The sequence below is a fragment of the Urocampus carinirostris genome, chromosome 3 (genome assembly GCF_059441175.1).
Source record: "Urocampus carinirostris isolate Australia breed hairy pipefish chromosome 3, RoL_Ucar_1.0, whole genome shotgun sequence".
NCBI classification, from domain to species: Eukaryota; Metazoa; Chordata; class Actinopteri; order Syngnathiformes; family Syngnathidae; genus Urocampus; species Urocampus carinirostris.
The window spans coordinates 41,914,002-41,933,495 of record NC_142351.1 but is presented as its reverse complement, the minus strand read 5'-3'; the positions used below and the strand labels follow the sequence as shown (position 1 = coordinate 41,933,495).

At 40.5% G+C, this 19,494-nt stretch overlaps 2 pseudogenes; both read left to right on the top strand.

Annotated features, from left to right (window-relative positions):
* Positions 1-17,425: 17,425 nt before the first annotated feature.
* On the top strand, positions 17,426-17,575 carry LOC148369746 (U2 spliceosomal RNA; annotated as a pseudogene).
* Positions 17,576-18,073: 498 nt separating this feature from the next.
* Positions 18,074-18,210, top strand: LOC148369745 (U2 spliceosomal RNA; annotated as a pseudogene).
* The last annotated feature ends 1,284 nt before the right edge of the window (positions 18,211-19,494 follow it).

The following is a 19,494-nucleotide window of genomic DNA, read 5'->3' as shown; positions in this document are numbered from 1 at the left end:
GGTTGCCGAGGCAAAAACTCGGGCATGGGAGGAGTTTGGCGAGGCCATGGAAGCCGACTTCCGAACGGCTTCGAGGAAATTCTGGTCCACCATCCGACGTCTTAGGGGGGGGAAGTGGTGTGCCATCGACACTGTGTATAGTGCCGATGGGGCGCTGCTGACCTCGACCCGGGACGTTGTGAATCGGTGGGCGGAGTACTTCGAAGACCTCCTCAATGCCACCGGCACGTCTTCCTCTGGGGAAGCAGAGCCTGAGGACTCTGGGTTGGGCTCTCGTATCACTGGGGTTGAAGTCACCGAGGTTGTCAAAAAACTCCTCGGTGGCAGGGCCCCGGGGGTCGATGAGATCCGCCCGGACTTCATTAAGGCTCTGGATGATGTGGGCGTGTCATGGTTGACGCGCCTCTGCAACATCGCGTGGACATCGGGGACAGTGCCTCTGGACTGGCAGACTGGGGTGGTGGTTCCCGTCTTTAAGAAGGGGGACCGGAGAGTGTGTTCCAACTACAGGGGAATCACACTTCTCAGCCTCCCTGGTAAGGTCTATTCAGGGGTACTGGAGAGGAGGGTCTGCCAGGAAGTCGAATCTCGGATTCAGGAGGAACAGTGTGGTTTTCGTCCTGGCCGTGGAACACTGGACCAGCTCTTTACACTCTTCAGGGTCTTTGAGGGTGCATGGGAGTTTGCCTGTCCGGTCTACATGTGTTTTGTGGACTTGGAGAAGGCATTCGACCGTGTTCCTCGGGAGGCCCTGTGGGGGGTGCTTCGGGAGTATGGGGTACCACACAGTCTTATCCGGGCTGTGCGGTCCCTGTATGCCCGGTGCCAGAGTCTGGTCCGCATTGCCGGCACTAAGTCGGATTCGTTCCCGGTGAGGGTTGGGCTCCGCCAGGGCTGCCCTTTGTCACCGATTCTGTTCATAACTTTTATGGACAGAATTTCTAGGCGCAGCCTTGGCGGGGATGGAGTCCGGTTTGGGGGCCTCAGCATTGCGTCACTGCTTTTTGCAGATGACGTGGTGCTGTTGGCTTCCTCAGGCCGTGATCTTCAGCTCTCGCTGGAGCGATTCGCAGCCGAGTGTGAAGCGGCCGGGATGGGGATCAGCACCTCCAAGTCCGAGGCCATGGTTCTCAGTCGGAAAAGGGTGGTATGCTCCCTCCGAGTCGGGGAGGAGGTCTTGCCCCAAGTGAAGGAGTTCAAGTATCTTGGGGTCTTGTTCACGAGTGAGGGTAGGATGGAACGGGAGATCGACAGACGGGTCGGTGCAGCGTCTGCCGTCATTCGGACCCTGTACCGGTCTGTCGTGGTGAAGAGGGAGCTGAGCCGAAAGGCAAAGCTCTCGATCTACCAGTCGATCTACGTTCCTACCCTCACCTATGGTCATGAACTTTGGGTCATGACCGAAAGAACTCGATCCCGGATACAAGTGGCTGAAATGAGTTTCCTCCGCAGGGTGGCTGGGTTCTCCCTTAGAGATAGGGTGAGAAGCTCAGTCATCCGGGAGGAACTCGGTGTAGAGCCACTGCTCCTCCGCGTTGAGAGGAGCCAGTTGAGATGGCTCGGGCATCTAATAAGGATGCCTCCTGGACGCCTCCCTCGGGAGGTGTTCCGGGCATGTCCCACCGGCAGGAGGCCCCGGGGGCGGCCCAGGACACGTTGGAGAGACTATGTCTCTCGGCTGGCTTGGGAACGCCTCGGTGTCCCGTCGGATGAGCTGGAGGAGGTGGCTGGGGATAGGGACGTCTGGGCTTCCCTTTTAACGCTGCTGCCCCCGCGACCCGACCTCGGATAAGCGGAAGACAATGGATGGATGGATGGATGGATATACAAGAATAAACTTTAAATTACATTCATTATGTATTAAAGTAAATCATGAAACAGATCATCCCTGAAAAACACAGGAAACATAATTTCAAAATTTTTAAGATAAACAAAAAAAGGGATTAAATAAAACAATTCAAACATTTTATCGACTTAACAGATTTAAAATCAGCGACACAGTATCCATCTAAAACGCATATTGACCAATCACAAGAGAAAAGAAACGTCTCGAAGGGAACTGGCTCTTGATATATGGGGAGCCGGCTCCTGTCAGGAACATCCAAGAGCCTGCTCGTAGAGCCGGTACTTTCGCGAACGACACATCACTACAACGGGGAATGTGGTATAGGGAGGAGGGTTTGCTCATGTCGCCTCACCGTGTTAATAAAAGCTGGCTGCAGGGGCTGAATAGTTTTTTTCAGTCTCATTCAAATAACACTAGAAAGCACTTTTATTCTGCTGATGGGAGGGAATGTGTGTTTGGCCACGGTGTGTGCTTGTGTGTGCATTTGCATCCCCGTGCGTTTGCCCTCCTTCGCCTCTGCCACTGTCTGTTAAGCTGCCATTTGCAATGGCTACAGAGTACAGACAAACAGGCAGACTGGTTGGACAGCCTGACACGATAAATAATAAACAGCACAAAAAGTCAACCAAAAAGGGCAAATACCACGCACACGACAAAGTGTGGATTGGGGATCAACAAATATGGGTTGGTCAGGTCTGATACAATCATTAGTATTAAGAGGAGGCCGATCTTCGATTGCTGCAAAAGCTTAAAATTTGGCGTAAGATTCTCTAATAATGAAAAAGAAACCAAGGATATGTGTTACAAATTGAAATAAAACGTTGATCGCTCCTTGAAACCTCATACAGGGAAAATTTCAAAATTTTTAACTCAACTAAAATGACAATCTTACATTTAAACCAAAAACTAACTGTTGAGGAATCAAAACTAGAGTCTGCAGCAACTCGTATATAAGTACATAAAACTGAAACCCTGAAACTTTTTACAGAAAATAAAGAATTTCGACACAACTAACATGACTAATCTTTCACTAAAATCAAAATATAACAGCGCAGGAAACAAAATAAGGCACAGCAGAAACTTGTATAAAGGTACATAAAAACTTAACTAGCTCCCTGATTTTGTTTTTATTCCTGATCCATAAATCCAAATGTCAATCCAACCCACATGACTTAAATGAACTTAAAACAAAAAGTCCATGGAAATTTTAGAGCCAGATTGACAAACTAATGTTATGGTAACAGCTAATCACTCTCAGCCCTCCACTTTAGCCCTGTTTATGATATTTCTCAATCACAAACACAACCGCTAGATTGCCGAACTGTATAGACGTAGTAATAAGAGCTAGTATATATCAGTCTCCACCTGAATGTTCCTCTCTGAAAGAAGTTTACAGCACTTTTTACGCTCTCTTAATCGCAAACATGGTTTTATACCACCGACAGAGGCATGTCAGGGTGAGTTATCAGGGCTGTTGCTCTGATGTTACCCTGGTCGCTTATCCAATCATAAGGAGCGAGGTAGGTAGTGGGGAGTGGAGGGAAGAGTATGTTTAGGAGCAATATTGTCAAATTCCCAATAATCGGTGCAGATAATCGGCCTCACCCGATAATCGGTCAGCCTCTTGTGTGGAAGCCCTAAAAGTTGTTTGTTCTCCGCTGACCTGCGGCTCACTGCATGTTTTTTCATTGGCTAACCTAGCGTTAGCGCCGGTTTTCCCGCATTCCTTGGTTTGTTTATTCCCAGCAAGGTTCGTGTTTGTCGCCGTAGCCCTTGCTGTTCTTCCTAGTTGGTTCCAGTTAGCCTGTTGGCGTCTCTCCGTGTGTTTATTTTTGCCAATCGTCCCCTTTATGGCCGCTTGATTTTTGTTGTACCTTTACTGCATCCACCTACGACATAATGCCTAAAACTACCAAAACTTTGCTTTAAACACTCATAAGCTCTTTGAGTGTTACACATAAAACCCTATGGCGACTGGCTTGCTCGGGTGCTGGTGTTTCTACTATGACGCCACACCTCAGGATGACAAAGAGAAGACATGCTGTCTTTAAAATCTCGAAAAATAATAGGAAAATACAGATGAAATATATTTAGAATTTATGCCAAAAATGTCCTATTTCTTCATATTTTGCATGTTAAGAATTTGTGTTTACCTTAAAGGGGAGAGAGAGAGAGAGAGTGAGAGAGAGAGAGAGAGAGAGAGAGAGAGAGAGAGAGAGAGAGAGAGGGGAAGAGAGAGTAGTGGGGTGAAACACTTGAGAGGCATTAAGTGGAACTAGTGGACAACCTCCTCCTCTCCCTCCTCTAAAAAGCTCTCAGGGGCTCCACTGGAGTTGCATTCCAAAGCGTCGCTCTCAATCCCCGTAACTCCCGGCAACAGTTCCTTGATGTGATCCCACGTCATGCCAGGAGAGGAACAGAAAGGGGGCGAAATGAGACGGGAAAGGAAACATAGACTGGGCAAAGGTAAAGGTGGATCCAAAGAAGGAAATGGAACAAAATGTGAAGGAAGGATGCAAGAAGAGTGGAATTAAATTGCCTCCTCCTTCGCCATGCAGCAAAACTCCTCCATCCTCTAGATACACTATATGCTGCAAAACCTTTAAAATACATGTATAAATATTAACCCCGAATGCAAAAAAATAAATAAAATATATTCAGAGTAGGGTAGTGTAACCATAGACAATCCAATCCGTGTCTCGCCACGTGTTCAACTCATAGGATTCGTAACAAGAAGATGAAGAGATCAGTTCTGTTGAGGACTTTTATTCCGAAAAAACAAAATATGACATAAACAGAATATTCTGGGCTTGAGATCAGGACAAACTCCTCCCTATCAAATAAACTTAGAGAAATGTGTGACCACTGTTTTATCAGAACGAGATGTAGGATTTATAAATAGAAACTTAACTAAAAAAACGAAACTTAAAGAGATGGGATTTTCCAGTAAGTAAGGAAGTCACATCTTTCACAAGAAACAATTGTTAAGACTGGACCCAGCTGGATTTTGAAGGTTGTATAATAAGATTAGGGCAGACTCATCAGAACACCACTCTTTGTTAGGAGAGTAGTGAATGGAAGAATGCATTTAAACATCGACATGGATAGAGCAAGTAAATACTTCATTCAAATTTGTGGTTAATAATGTGATGATCAAAGTAATGATGTGATGATCGAATAAAACAGTGGTACTTCTATTTAGAAATGTCTCTACATACAAAAGTTAGTTACCAAGTACCTGTACCGGAAATATCGCCTTTAGCAACAATTGCATTTTAGGGTGTTTAAATATTAATTGGCAAGTTTTAGACCCCTGCTTCAGAGGGACGCGCTTTAATATTTGACCACTAGATGTCACTGTATTGCATCTTAAAACCTAAAACTAGTGCTACAAAGCACAAGGAAGAATACAAACTACAGAAAGTCAAAGAGACCTAACTGTACCATTTTTATTCTTATTTTCTGCCCAGCCTTTCACAGGTTTTTGTTTTATGGGGTACCCTTAACAGCAAGATGGTGAATAATCATGTCAGGTCCCTCTAGGTCGGCCTCATGTTATGTACAATAAACACAAATTTCTCAATTTAGGATTATTTGGGAAAAAAAATCCATGTTTATGTGATAGTTCACGTATTTTATTATCTAAATCATGATTTTTTTTGATGAATGAAGTTTTCAACAACTTCACGTTCACTGTTCATGGATCCCTTAACCACTAGGGTCTTGGGGGCACCACTTACCATAGTGTGTCTTGAGCACGTAGAGCCTGTCGGCTCTCATCCCTCTCCAGGCCGATTTCTTTTGGTAGGGGTTTGCTATCCCACACGAAACAGATAGTACATGGTTACAGGTAGCAGGATAAGCCTCCTGATTTGACTCGGATACAGCACCTTCATTATCTGGTCGCCGTTGTTTTTTGGTGTAAAGTGTCAGTGATGAGTTGGATCTTGGCATTGACGGGCAGCGGCATGTGATAATAGTAATATTAGATCCTGAATCACTGGATAAACATTTTTTTCCAAACATTTGAGGATGATATAGTATCATATGCATTACATCAATTGTGGCTTTCATATTTTTTTCTGATAAAAATAATAAATAATGCACAATGATCCTGTAAGAATTATTTTTAACTAAGATTATTATGACTACATCCTTTCTTTGCTTTCGTCCCTCCAGATGAAACAGGGCCGCTTTCTGGGGTCCCGTTTCATCTGGAGGGATGAAAGCATGACCAATTTGGGTGCCGAGGTGCTTAACTTGTTTGGGTGTTTGGGCAATTGGGTTGGCCATGGTCCAAAAATTTTTGTGTGTTTTTTTGCTATTTATATCCCTTTTATTTTCTTTGTTATTGTATGTGTTTGTCTTGATGTCGGTCACCCCTCTTGAGGGATATGACCAAGGTAGATAGATAAATAGATAGACATCCTTTCTTAATGTTTATTCTTATTTTATTGGAAAATAATCCAGTTGAAAAAGTATCAAAATGAGGAAAAAGTGATTAAAATCAGAAGTAAACATCTGTTAATGGAGTATATCTGTGGGGTGAGAGGGGTTGTAGAAAAACCTACTTAAAAATCTACACAGTATAGAACTTAATCTTTTCTCTAATTTGCTTCTTAATTTTGTTGGAAAAAGCTTGGATGGGAATGCTATTCAGACTTCCTTGAACAAGGGGAATTAGTAGACACACCTATATTTTCTTTAGCTTCCAAAAAATGAATATGATTTATCAGCTCGCACATTGTATGAGTCTATTGTGAGAGATCTGACAAATGCACATAAGCGCACACACAAGAAGTTTTGTGCTCTCAGTCAGCAGCCCAGCATGCTCTCGTCTTCTCTGGCGCCATGCTCACGCAAGAAGCTTGATAACCATGGAGAAGCCGGTTGGGAAAAGGAGCGGGAGGTCCGGCACATTTACCACTGCAACATTTGAACTTTTCATATAATTGTATGTCTGCATTTAGATTTAAAGGGATATTGTGTATTAATTAGCGCTTCCTAAGGGTAAAAATTTTATTCTTTACCCTATTCAATGCCTAAACGTTCAAATACGTTTTTTGCTGCTCACTGGTAATTTTCAAGCCTCTTGGAATAATTTGTGTTTGATCAATCCCCATTCGATGGCAGGAGTGGCTTTAAACATGTCTCTGTCCACACATCAAGAGAGCCCCCTTTTCCTAGTGTTGCTTCCTTTGTAGTAGAGAGTGTTTGGGCAGCCACACGTAGGGCATAGGTATAGTGAAGCGGCAAATGAATTAGGAGCTTATTTCTTCCCCTCAAAAAAGATGACAAAGTCCAGTCGTCATCGTCTGGTCGGTGAGTCAAGTCAAGTCAAGTCACATTGATTTGTACAGCCCTTAATCACAAAAATGTCTTAGATGACTGCACAGAATTACAATTACACCATCCCCTGATCTTAAACCAAAATGTGGGCAAGGAAAAACTCAAAACCTCAGCGTGAGGAAAAAAAAAACCTTGAGAAGGGGCCTTACAAGTGGTAATCCCCCGTCTAGGATAACCAGGGCGGAATAGATTTATTATTGGGTAACACTACACAAACATTGTGAACATTAATAAAAGAGAACAATATGTAACATGTTGAAATTTGTCCGGAAAGTGCATGACAGCAACCGGGATCACGTTTCGAGCAGGTCTGCAGGAACGCAGTCGCACGAAGGAGACCAAATTCACTGGAAACACTGGCGCTGAAAAGTTCTTGCAAAGTTCATGCATTGTTCATGGATGGTTCATGTATCAGTTCAGTGTTCTTGCAGTAAAATGTTATTTTTCAAGCAACTTACACTTATGTTTATGGAAAGCATGTTTTAGGTATTGGGGTATCACAAATGCAAATGTATAATAATTGCAGTGTAGGGAATGATGTTGTTATACTTTTCAGGAACGGGGTCATCTGACTAACAATTTTTTACGCCCTTACAACGCGTTACTGTCAGTCAAAAGCGATGCGTTGCTTAAAAATAAGTTGAAGAAACGATAAGTCTACTCTGCTCTGTTTATTTACCATCCCTGTACGTCCGTGAAAAGCGACCATAGAAGCCAAAATATATGTGCGTCATTCGTTGTTATTCTTGTTTTGACCATGGTGTGAAGCACATTAATTTGGTGGTTTATAATGGTAGCAATGCTTCTTGTATTGTCAGGACGGTATCTGACCCTGAAGGGCAAATGGATTTTTGACCGCTACATTAAGCTGTGCTACGTAGAAGCTGTTTTTTTCTTAACCTTCGGTTCGAGGGTTTTGTGTTGAGGAACAAGCTATCTAATGCGAGGTTTGAGAAGTTTCTACTCTCCAGATGCTGGATTAAGAACGGATAATATAGTATGTTTGGCTGTATACATAATAAAAAAAGTACAGAATGTCTTATTGTTTCAAGTTGTTTTATTTACACTGCGGAGTTAAACACACTTTGTTGTGTATTTTATTGATGAACTGTTTACTTTTGTTATGAATAAAATATTTGAAGTTGAGGAGCATATATGTACTTGACCAACTCACCCGAGACTGTGATTTATGCTGTACTTCATAATGTTTTTTCTATCGACTTTTGTTTTGAAGAAAATATTTCAAGTTTAGTTGCCAGCGTCTACTTGACCAGTTGTCTCAGGTTGTGAAAGTTAGATTTAATTCATTATACGCACTTTTTATTGTTTACTACTGATTTTTATCTTATTATATTGTTTGCTCATTATTTTTGTTGCATGTCAAGTGTAGGATTAATCTGTTTCTGGTGAGGTAATACCTATTACAAGGTTCTATACCATAGGAATACTGCTAAGAAATGTCCAAATTCATTGACATGCAGCTAATTATTTTTAAATTAACGGAAATACTTACTTTCCCTGGTATGTAGTTACTTTTACTATTGAGTGATTTAGTTACTAACTTGGTTACTTTTTGGAAGAAACATACAATGGTCTTTGAGAACTAATTTTTATCCATTTCTTTTAGCTTTGTGGTCATGCAATTTGGGAAATACTTACCTCATGACAAAGGAGACGTATGATGCTGGAACTATATTTGAATTTTCATTGATGTTTTCAGCTCCAGTTGTCTCGGTGGCGAAAGCACAGCAAGCACATGCCGTATATGGCAAATGGTTCTTATTGATTCACAGAGAGGGTGAACGGTATAGAACATGACTAACTTTGTCCTTCGCATCCCAAACCTTGACAAGTTACAGCGTACAATCTTTGCAAGATTTGAAAGAGACTTTTAAACCACATGCTGTCAATCAGTCTGAGACTCAAACACAGATCAAACTCTGGGAGCCACAGGGGCTGACAGATATTCGATTACAGACTCAATGTGGACTCGGGGGAAACGCTGCATTAACTGCAGTGGAGAATGAATCGCAAGGACATGATGTGGGGATTCAAAACCTGGTGCAGTCCGAAGAAGATATATGTTAATACATTTGAGCAGTGTTGAGCGTTACTGGAACAAAGTATTTACTTACAGTTACTAGGTACTTTATGTAAGAAGTACCGTATTTTCCGCACTATAAGGCGCACCTAAAAGTCTTAATTTTTTTCAAAAGCTGACCATGCGCATTATAGTACAGGGCGCCTTATATATGGCTCAATGGTGTGTCGCAAAGTCTTGCAACTAATGCAACAGCCGCCGACTAGATTTTCCCCCGAACGTGAAGTAGTCCGCGGTGTATGATGGGATTTATATACCGGCGCTTCATTGGCTCACCAATGTGTCAGTCATCATTTGAATCGATCACTGTTGGCTAAAGTTATTCGGAGGTAAAGGGGGCGGATCCTTTTTATCATTTACGGGCTTGCATAGGCTAAAGGGACAAAACAAAGCCTGCAATTGGCCGAAAAAGATGAATGTGAATAGCACGTTTGGTTGGTTGTCTACGGCATAGAGAAAGCATGTTTTACTATTCTGTATTTGTAAATATTTTATTCTCCTGGATTTACTACACTCACGGATATAAGAGGACCATGGTTGCACATTATTATTGAACACAACGACTTCGGTGAGCTACTCCGGCTATATATTTTCCCAGTATCTTGTTTCAGAGTGATATCGATGTTTCTGTGATGGGTCTTTTTTTAAATTAAACTCAATTCCATGTGTTTATTGTCATATGGACAGTAAAGTTGCGAGCGAAAAAGAAAATAGAAACTAAGAAATGGTTGGCATTTCTTGAATCCCAAGACTTTAACCTTCCTAATGATATTTGGAATGATGCATTTGAGTGACATTGTACAGACACCGCATCCGCACGTGTCTACGACACGTATTTGCTTCTTTGCAAGCTTTCGGAATGTTAAGGGGGTAATAAGTTTGACTGAACTATCTGACTGTTTTGTCGACGTTCCCATTGTAGCGCCTTATAATCCGGTGCGTCTTATCTATGGAAGATATAGGACCAAAAACGATTTTTCTGGGGGTGCGCCCTATAACCCGGTGCGCCCTATAGTGTGGAAATACGGTAATTGTGTTCTGCCTAGATTACTGTCATGTATTTTGAAAGTAACTCTCTGGTTACAAATTATTGTATATACTCGTGATGACGCCAACCACCCTAAACTGCTTAAAAATAGCCACATAATAAAATCAATAGAAGAACACGTGTGGACCAATGCTTCATATATCTGGGCTTGTACAATGTTGAGAGCTTGAAACTAACATTTAGCCGAGGCACTACATGTCCATTTTGTCTCTGGGCTTCAAATCAATCGATGAGCTCCTCCATTTCTGGTACCGCCCTCTGGCCATGGTATATTGCAAGAATATATATTTTTAAAAGTTCTCCGTTCCTTTACCATAAATTTTGTGCTCACGTTCTCTCATATGATGTTGTTCTTACTGTATTAGCCCTACAACCTTTTCGACGCGATGCCTGCATTCGCTATTGGTGACACACAACCAAGTAAGTTTATATAAATTGGTCCCCTGATTTCCGTACAGTAATCCCTGGCTACTAAGCGCCTTTGTTATCGTTGGTTCACTGCTTCACGGGTTTTTAATTGAATAGTCTTTCTTGTCATCGATATCATTGATTGTGCATTTTGTTCAACAGCAGACGGCACACAGCAAATGGTGTCACGGGTCAGGTTGTATGTGTGTGTGTTGGGTGGGCATGACTGTGACGGGATTATGTATGCTGTCAGTCAAACGGCGGGGCAGGCACCTCATTCTTTGTCACCTCCATAACAAGCTGCAAAGCACGGCAACAATTAGCTAATAATGGCTTGTTACATTGAAAACAAATTTATCAATTTAATCAGACTCTGAGGAAGGTCAGAAGAGATCAAAAAACGTATGATCACCAGTTGGAGCTCCGTGGATTATTATCGGGTCCGGGAAGGGACTAAGGCAGTGTTGGAATAAAAAGCAATATTAGGGGTGAATGTCTAGCTAACTGCAGCGATGTAACAACTCTCACAAGTCACACGTGCTGAGCCTTTATCTCATTAACACCAGGTAATGTACCCATGTAACGGTTGACCTGGAGCTACAATTTGTGGAAAACCCCTACGTTTGGGACGGTTTTATTTAAATCATCGCAGAGAACTGGCTCAGTTTGAGCATATCCAATGGTAGCCAGCCGCTCTCTACATTCTTTACACTGAAAGGAGAAGCTCTCCAATTCGGTTGTACTTTTGTACAATGACAATAAAGACCGTTTATTTAACTGCAGTTCTGTGTTTTGTGTGTTTATTTTTTATCCATAGTCGTTATTTTGTTACCATCATATACTCTCAGTCGGTAAGTTTGACCCTTGGGGTCTTTTACAAAGGGGCGTCGCTACTTTGCGGATTTTCCTGATACCACATTACAGTACACATTATGTAGAAAAGCAATTGCGTTCCAGGAACGCGTTTCATTGTTACGTGTTACTTCTAACACTGCATTTGATGTATAATTTTTCATTTTTCTACCTTACTTCCAAAATGGGTGTGGTACAGGAGTCATTCTGAAAACGACCAGAACAGGACTAGAGTTATTTTCAATGCCAGCAGGATTGAACATTTTTTTTTTTTTTCCAGTGCTATGGATTTCTTATTTAGTGATTTGGATGATGTGCATGTAAATCATTTTGGAGGATTATATTTTAATGAAAAATAACTTATAATGGTCCAAAGCGGAATTGCACTAAATTGCATCTGCGGAAATATTAGAAACTGGCCCGACACACGCCTGCACAGATTTACAGTTGAGGCCATTAATATTATATCACACTGGTTTAAGGTAAAAATAAATTTACATGACCCTAGGAATTATATACGCATTAAGAGATGTTAATTTGTGAGAGTTACTACAATGCATTTTGCTGAACTCCACAGGGAATGAAACTGGAGCCCTTGCATTTGTAGTTCCTGTTACCCATAGAGAATAATTCCTGCTGTTTTATTAGAAAATGTCACTGCATATAGTCATGATTATGTGAGTTATATTCATATAAATTTTTAAAACATCACATCGATATATTAATCGAGTTACTTATTTTGTGGTAATTAATGATTATCAATGTATTTTAATTTATTTATTTTACTACTTGCTGCCGCAATCTATATATACAGTATATACTGTATATATATCATCTCATTAGCTGCACCGCTTATCCTCAGTAGGGTCGCGGGGGTGCTGGAGCCCATCCCAGCAATCATCGGGCATTGGGCAGGGGACACCCTGAACTGGTTGCCAGCCAATCGCAGAGCACACGGGGACAGACAACTCACTCGCTCAGTCACACCTAGGGACAATTTGGACCGGCCAATTCACCTGAAATGCTTGTTTTTGGAATGCGGGAGGAAACCGGAGTGCCCGGAGGAAAACCCACGCAAGCACGGGGAGAACATACAATATATATATATATATATATATATATATATATGTATATATATATGTATGTATGTATGTATATATATATATATATATATATATATATATATATATATATATATATATATATATATATATATATATATATAAATATATATATATCTCATCTCATCTCATCTCATTAGCCATACCGCTTATCCTCATTAGGGTCGCGGGGGGGCTGGAGCCCATCCCAGCCATCTCCGGGCAGTGGGCAGGGGACACCCTCAACTCGTTGCCAGCCAATCGCAGGGCACACGGGGACAGACAACTCACTCGCTCAGACTTCCTGTGCGGAGTTTGTATGTTCTCCTCGTGCTTGCGTGGGTTTCCTCCGGGCACTCCGGTTTCCTCCCACATTCCAAAAACATGCATTTCAGGTGAATTGGCCGGTCCAAATTGTCCCTAGGTGTGTTCCAATTTACTGAGGGAGGCTTTTAGAAGTTTAAACTTATCAAATCACCTGCAGGATTTAGTCAGGACAAAGGACTTGTACGGACCTGGTGCTTTGGAATTTTCCGCTAACCTCTGTGTTCCGCCCCGTTGGTATATAAATGACTGTCAGCCATTGTGAAACCGCATTTGTGAAACCAACCCAATGTTGTTCTGAACTCACAAGCCCAGCCAATTATATTTTATTTGTTCTTATCTTTCTTTTAGTAACAAAAAACATCAGTAGAACTGCTCAACTTCAGCACTTGTTTTATCTGCCGCGTCACACAAGCCTAATGTTAAGCGAGCATGCGGAAGAGAAAAAATATGTCAACTGACTCAATTAGATACAAAAAAAGAATGGTACTTGCTAACAATGTTGTTGTAATAAACTACTGTCAGTTTGTATAGTGTTACTTTTTAGTATGCAACGTTTCTAACTTTATGCAAAACAGTTTTCACTTAAAACGCTATATATATATATATATATATATATATATATATATATATATATATATATATATATATATATATATATATATGTAACATATATGTAACACAATTCAACCTTGAAGAGAAAACATTTGCAAAACTGCCAGCCATACATCATCCAGATACGAAATTGGGGTATTTTTTTAATAATAAGCATGAATAGGAAATTGAAGAAAAAGTAATACATGAGAGATGATTTGACGCATGTGGATGCAGTTTTCTTTTATTCCGGAATGAAAATGGTGAAAGTAAGAAAATTACTGTTTCAAATACATTCCAAATGCCAACGAAACCCCCCAAAAAGAAAGAAAAGTTTATTTGAAGTTAGACACATACCTGCAGGCACTTACAAGCCTTTTGACAGAGGCTGAATGATGATTTCAGCCAGAAGGTGGCATCAGCAAGTAGAATGTTTTGAAGTTACGTTAAGTTTACATTAAGTCAAGTCAAGTCGTTATATATTTAAATGTCATAAATTGTTCGCTATTTCAAAGGTGACAAATAATATACTGCACGTCATGTGTATTTACGCTTGTATTTAAATTCACTTTAATTTTACCATCCGGCTTGAAAATCACTCTGAAAATTGATAGTTCAATTGTCTTCATTGTCATTGATATCAACGTGGAGATCTGCAGGTTTGAGAGCGTTCTCCATTCGGGCCACTGTCCCGTGAATGCTCTGCCCCCAGAGATTCCATTTACAACCTCTGGGAACTGTTTAAATCTAGGGTTAAAACATATCTCTATTTTATAGCTTATGAATGAACTATATTTCATGTAGACGATGTCTGTGTTTTATTTGTTATTGCAACATCCGTTGCAGCCTGGTCATCCTGGATGGGGGATCACCTCATGTGCGGTCCCTCTCAAGGTTCCTCATGTTGAAGTTTTTGACTTTTAGATCAGGAGATGGTGTAATAATAGTCTGTAGTTTGTAATAATCTATGGGCTGTGCAGCCCTTTGAGACTCATTGTGATGAAGGGCGTCACAAATAAACATTACTTGTGAAACATTGTATGCAACCATATTCGACAGGGCCCTCTTGACTGGCCTAAGTTGTAATAATCGGGCAATGTTTGTGAATGAAAAAGAATATTGCATCTTAACAGTAGTACAATGAAAAGAAGTGCAATAACATGTATTAGCAAAAAAACAAACAAATAAGTAAGTCACAAGCTTCATATTTTCACAATATTTTGCAACAACATCCAGAAGCAACAAAAAAAGAAAAACTCAAAATAAGTTGCAAGATATGTTTTCACTGTTTGTGCGCTCATTTAGGGTGGTGATGGCCCTGGGGAAGAAACGGTCCCTGAACCTGTTTGTCCTAGTTTTGGGGGACCTCTAGCGCCTACCAGAGGTCAGCAGGTGGTGGGTGTGGTGGTCAGTGTGTTTTATAGTGTGGATGGCTCTGCTACGGTATTGCAAGCTTAAGAATAAGTATTCTTCAGAAACTGAAGAAAAAAAACAATTAAGAAAAGGCAAAAATAAGACGAGATTTAAGCTAGTACCCTCTTTGAATACGTTTACGTACAAGCTTTCAAAATCCTCCTCCATGGAAACAACAGGCTTTGAGTGCTGTCAGAAAAGAATTTTGGGGGGAATAAACCACGAAAGAAAAAGAGGATGTCATCTATGGCTTGTGATGTGATTATACATAAAACGTTACAAGACTTGAAGGGGAGAGGTTGTGACAAATTGTCAAGAAAAACTAAAACAGAATAATGAGTGATGCGAGACAAAACACGGCACGAGTGAAAAAGCTGTATAAAATGTGCAAGACAAACAGGGTCTTGGCATCATTCCCACTCTATCTGCCCGTCAGTGGGACTTCATTTATATTCAGGGAGAGCGTTCCTTTTTGCAGCACATATCAAAAGGCAGTGTTATGATCAATAAACATGCCATGGGAATTAAAGTGCCTTTTTTTATTTAATAGCATTGGTCAGCTGCCCAGAAAATGTTTAGAAATGGGACCCAACTCTCATGCCGTACACTACGAATCGCTGAGAACCTTTACAGCAGAGCAGAAAACCTGATTTTCAAATTTGTGGCTTTGTCGAGCTTCCTTAACTATGTGAAAAGAGAAAAATGGAAAATAAACTCTTTAATTCACACAGAAATGAAATAATGCACAAAAAGACATTCAGTGCCTTGTAAAAGTTTGACGTATTGTTAATTTCAGACTTCAAACTCAGATAATGAAAATAAAAAAATAAAAAAATAGATAGATAGATAGATAGATAGATAGATAGATAGATAGATAGATAGATAGATAGATAGATACTTTATTCATCCCCGAAGGGAAATTCACATTTCCAGCAGCATCCCTGAGCTGAGAACAGTACAATAATAAAGCCAAAAGAATGCAATATACAAATACCCAGTGTGACGTGCAAATTGTGTGAAAATACCAAATTTATTCCAAATTCCATATTCTGCTAATAAATGAAAAATTGAAACATTGCTGTCTTCTGTCTTTATCAAAGCGGATACAATTACAGAAGCTTTCCCACTGCACAGGAATTATTCAGCATGGTTAAAGTGGTGGTTATGTTCTTCTGTGGTGGTTATTGGTGTTTGTTTCAACTCAACGGTGTATTCAACTGCCGCAAGATCAAGTGCTTCTTCTTTTTTTTTTTTTGATGCGAAATCATCGATACTATCGTCATAAGCAATCTGCTCGCATATTTCGTAATTAATACTGATTCCGTTCTTTTTGAGCGAGCCAGTCAGAGGTGAACTGTCCCCAGTGCCAGCCCGTGCCACCCCGTGCCGCCGCTCCCCAGCTCTCTTACGCTATCCCTCGTCTTATTGTCATTGTTTCTCTGCACACCTTTGCAGCGCGTAGGGGCGTCAAAGCTGCAACAAAGGGGCGCCCATTTGACAAGTCACATTTATTATTATTGTTATTACAATTATTATTATTATTATAACTTGTATTAAATTTTTTAATGTTCTCATGTGTCATGGAAAAAATGCCGCCTAGGGCGGCCGCTCGCCTCACACTTGCCTAAAACCGCCACTGCCTGTTGGTATGTATACCTGCGCCCTATACTCATGTCTCCTTTTTTAGCTTTTGGTTGTGATGTATATGAGCAATCATCACAAGAAAGCCAATTTGTCTCCACAGACCCCCCACACACCCTGGGCATAATTTATTCACCTCCTTCCCATCTGGAAAGAGATACAGAGCAATCAACACACAAACCAACAGATTGCCACACAGCTTTTATCCACGAGTGGTCAAAATATGTAAAACTGGAAATGGGACTCACCAATAATTTACTTTGTACCTGTGTAGGTCTTTATTTCTTCAGTTGTTATTTATCATGTATAGGTATGTTTTTTTTTTTGTATCTTTTGAATATTTCTGACACTGTACACCAAAAAACAACGGCAACCAGATGATGAAGGTGCTCTATCTGAGTCAGATCAGGAGGCCTCCCCTGCTTCTCGTAACCATGGAAACCGGTATCTGTTTTATTGGGAAAAAAGAAGAATGGGTGCTACTAGGCTTTACTTGCCCAAGACACATCACAGGAAGCGGTGCTCCAACGATTAAGGGACCATCGAGAGGTGAGCTCAAGGTAATTATGTTGCAGCGTAGGATGACAATAAAGTTCTTTCTAAGTTCTAGTTTGTATTTTAGATATGACTAGCAGATTACACATTTTTCTAAAGAAGTTGTAGTATGTTAGGCTTTAATCACATGAAAGAAAACAAAAATAAAGAAATATAGATCACTTTTATTTAAAGGAGCTGTAAGGAATTTGTTAATCTCTGCGCCACTACCTCACGGCTTGTGTCTTATATATATATGTGTATATATATATATATATGCAATCCGGAGATGGAATAAGAGCTTGCTCTGTCCACTCCACGCATCGGCCCGGTATTGCAGTACCTCCGGGAACGGTGCATTCGTAATGATCGCAGCGAGGCTTTAGGGCTAGGACCTTAGCTTGGCCTTTTGGCTGAGAGTAAGTGTCTCGGCTCCTAGGCTTTGTAGCGTATTATGAACTGACCGATAACGGATAATGGATAATGAATAACGAAGATAGAACAATAACCCTTAAAAACCCCAAAACCCCATATATATATATATATATATATATATATATATATATATATATATATGTGTGTATATATATATACACATATATATATATATATATATATATATATATATATATATATATATATATATATATATATATATATATATATATATATATATATATATATATATATATATATATATATATATATATATATATATATATATATATATATATATATATATATATATATATGTAGCAAGGCTTTGATGCTAGGTCCTTTGCTTGGACTCTGCTTCACGGCCAGAAACTTCTGGCCGTTGATGCTAGGTCCTTAGCTTGGCCTTTGCCCTTGATGCTAAGTCCTTAGCTTGGCCTTTTGTGTACTTTCTATGAAGTCACTATCTTTGATTTTTGCATTTCGGAGATGGAATATGAGCCTGCTCTGTCCACTCCACGCATCGGCCCGGTATTGCAGTACCTCCGGGAACGGTGCATTCGCAATGATCGCAGCAAGGCTTTAGGGCTAGGACCTTAGCTTGGCCTTTTGGCTGAGAGTAAGTGTCCCGGCTCCTAGGCTTTGTAGCGTATTATGAACTGACCGATAACGGATAATGGATAATGAATAACGAAGATAGATCAATAACCCTTAAAAACCCCAAAACCCCATATATATATATATATATATATATATATATATATATATATATATATATATATATATATATATATATATATATATATGTGGGACCTCGGTTATCGCGATTAATTGGGACCACCCGCGATAAGTGAAAATCCGCGACGTAGCGGCGCACCTTCAAAAAAAAAAAAAAAAATCTCATCTCATCTCATTATCTGCAGACCGCGAACGTCGAACCGCGAAGTAGTGAGGTCCCACTGTATGTATATATATATATATATATATATGTATATATATATATATATTCCTGTACGAAGTTTGCAAGTTCTCCCTATACCTGCATTCCGGTTTCCTCCCACATTCCAAAAAACATGCATGGAAGGTCAATGGGCGACTCCAAATTGTCCCTAAGTACAAGTGAGCGCGTGAATAGTTCCCCTGTGTTTTTTGTAACTGCCTGGCAACCAGTTCAGGGTGTCCCCTGCCCACTGTCGGGAGATAACTGGGATGGGCTCCAGTGCCCCTGTGACCCTAGGGAGGATAAGAGGTGAAGATAATGGATGAATATACAGTCTACATACATATATATATATATATATATATATATATATATATATATATATATATATATATATATATATATATATATCCATCTATTATCTGCACCGGAATTCAGTGCTGCTCACATAAGGCCCAGCACTGGTATCATATTATTCAGAAACACAAAAAGGCGAAGTAATACCATAATTTGGATATTTTGAGTGAAACCGTTCACAATCCCCTTCCACGACGATTCTGAAATGAAACAAAAACATTCATTACTTTTCTGCTTTACGTCATTGCCGCATTATCGCATTTTCAATGGGCAAACGTCCTCAGTGACCGTTGAAGGCTCATCACACTTCCATTTGCACTGGAGCCAAATGGTGTTGCAATTACTATCAGTCATGGCACACACAAGTGGAACAATCAGTGTGATGAGAATCAGTCCGAGACTCCCCGACATGCGCACACATACTTCAAAATAATCATTAGAACTTAGCTAAGCAGCACCACTCAGCCACCTGCTGCCATCTCCATACCTTTGCTTCAGGCTCCGGCATCGACTTTCCTGGGACACTAGACATTCATTCAGCTTAATCACCTT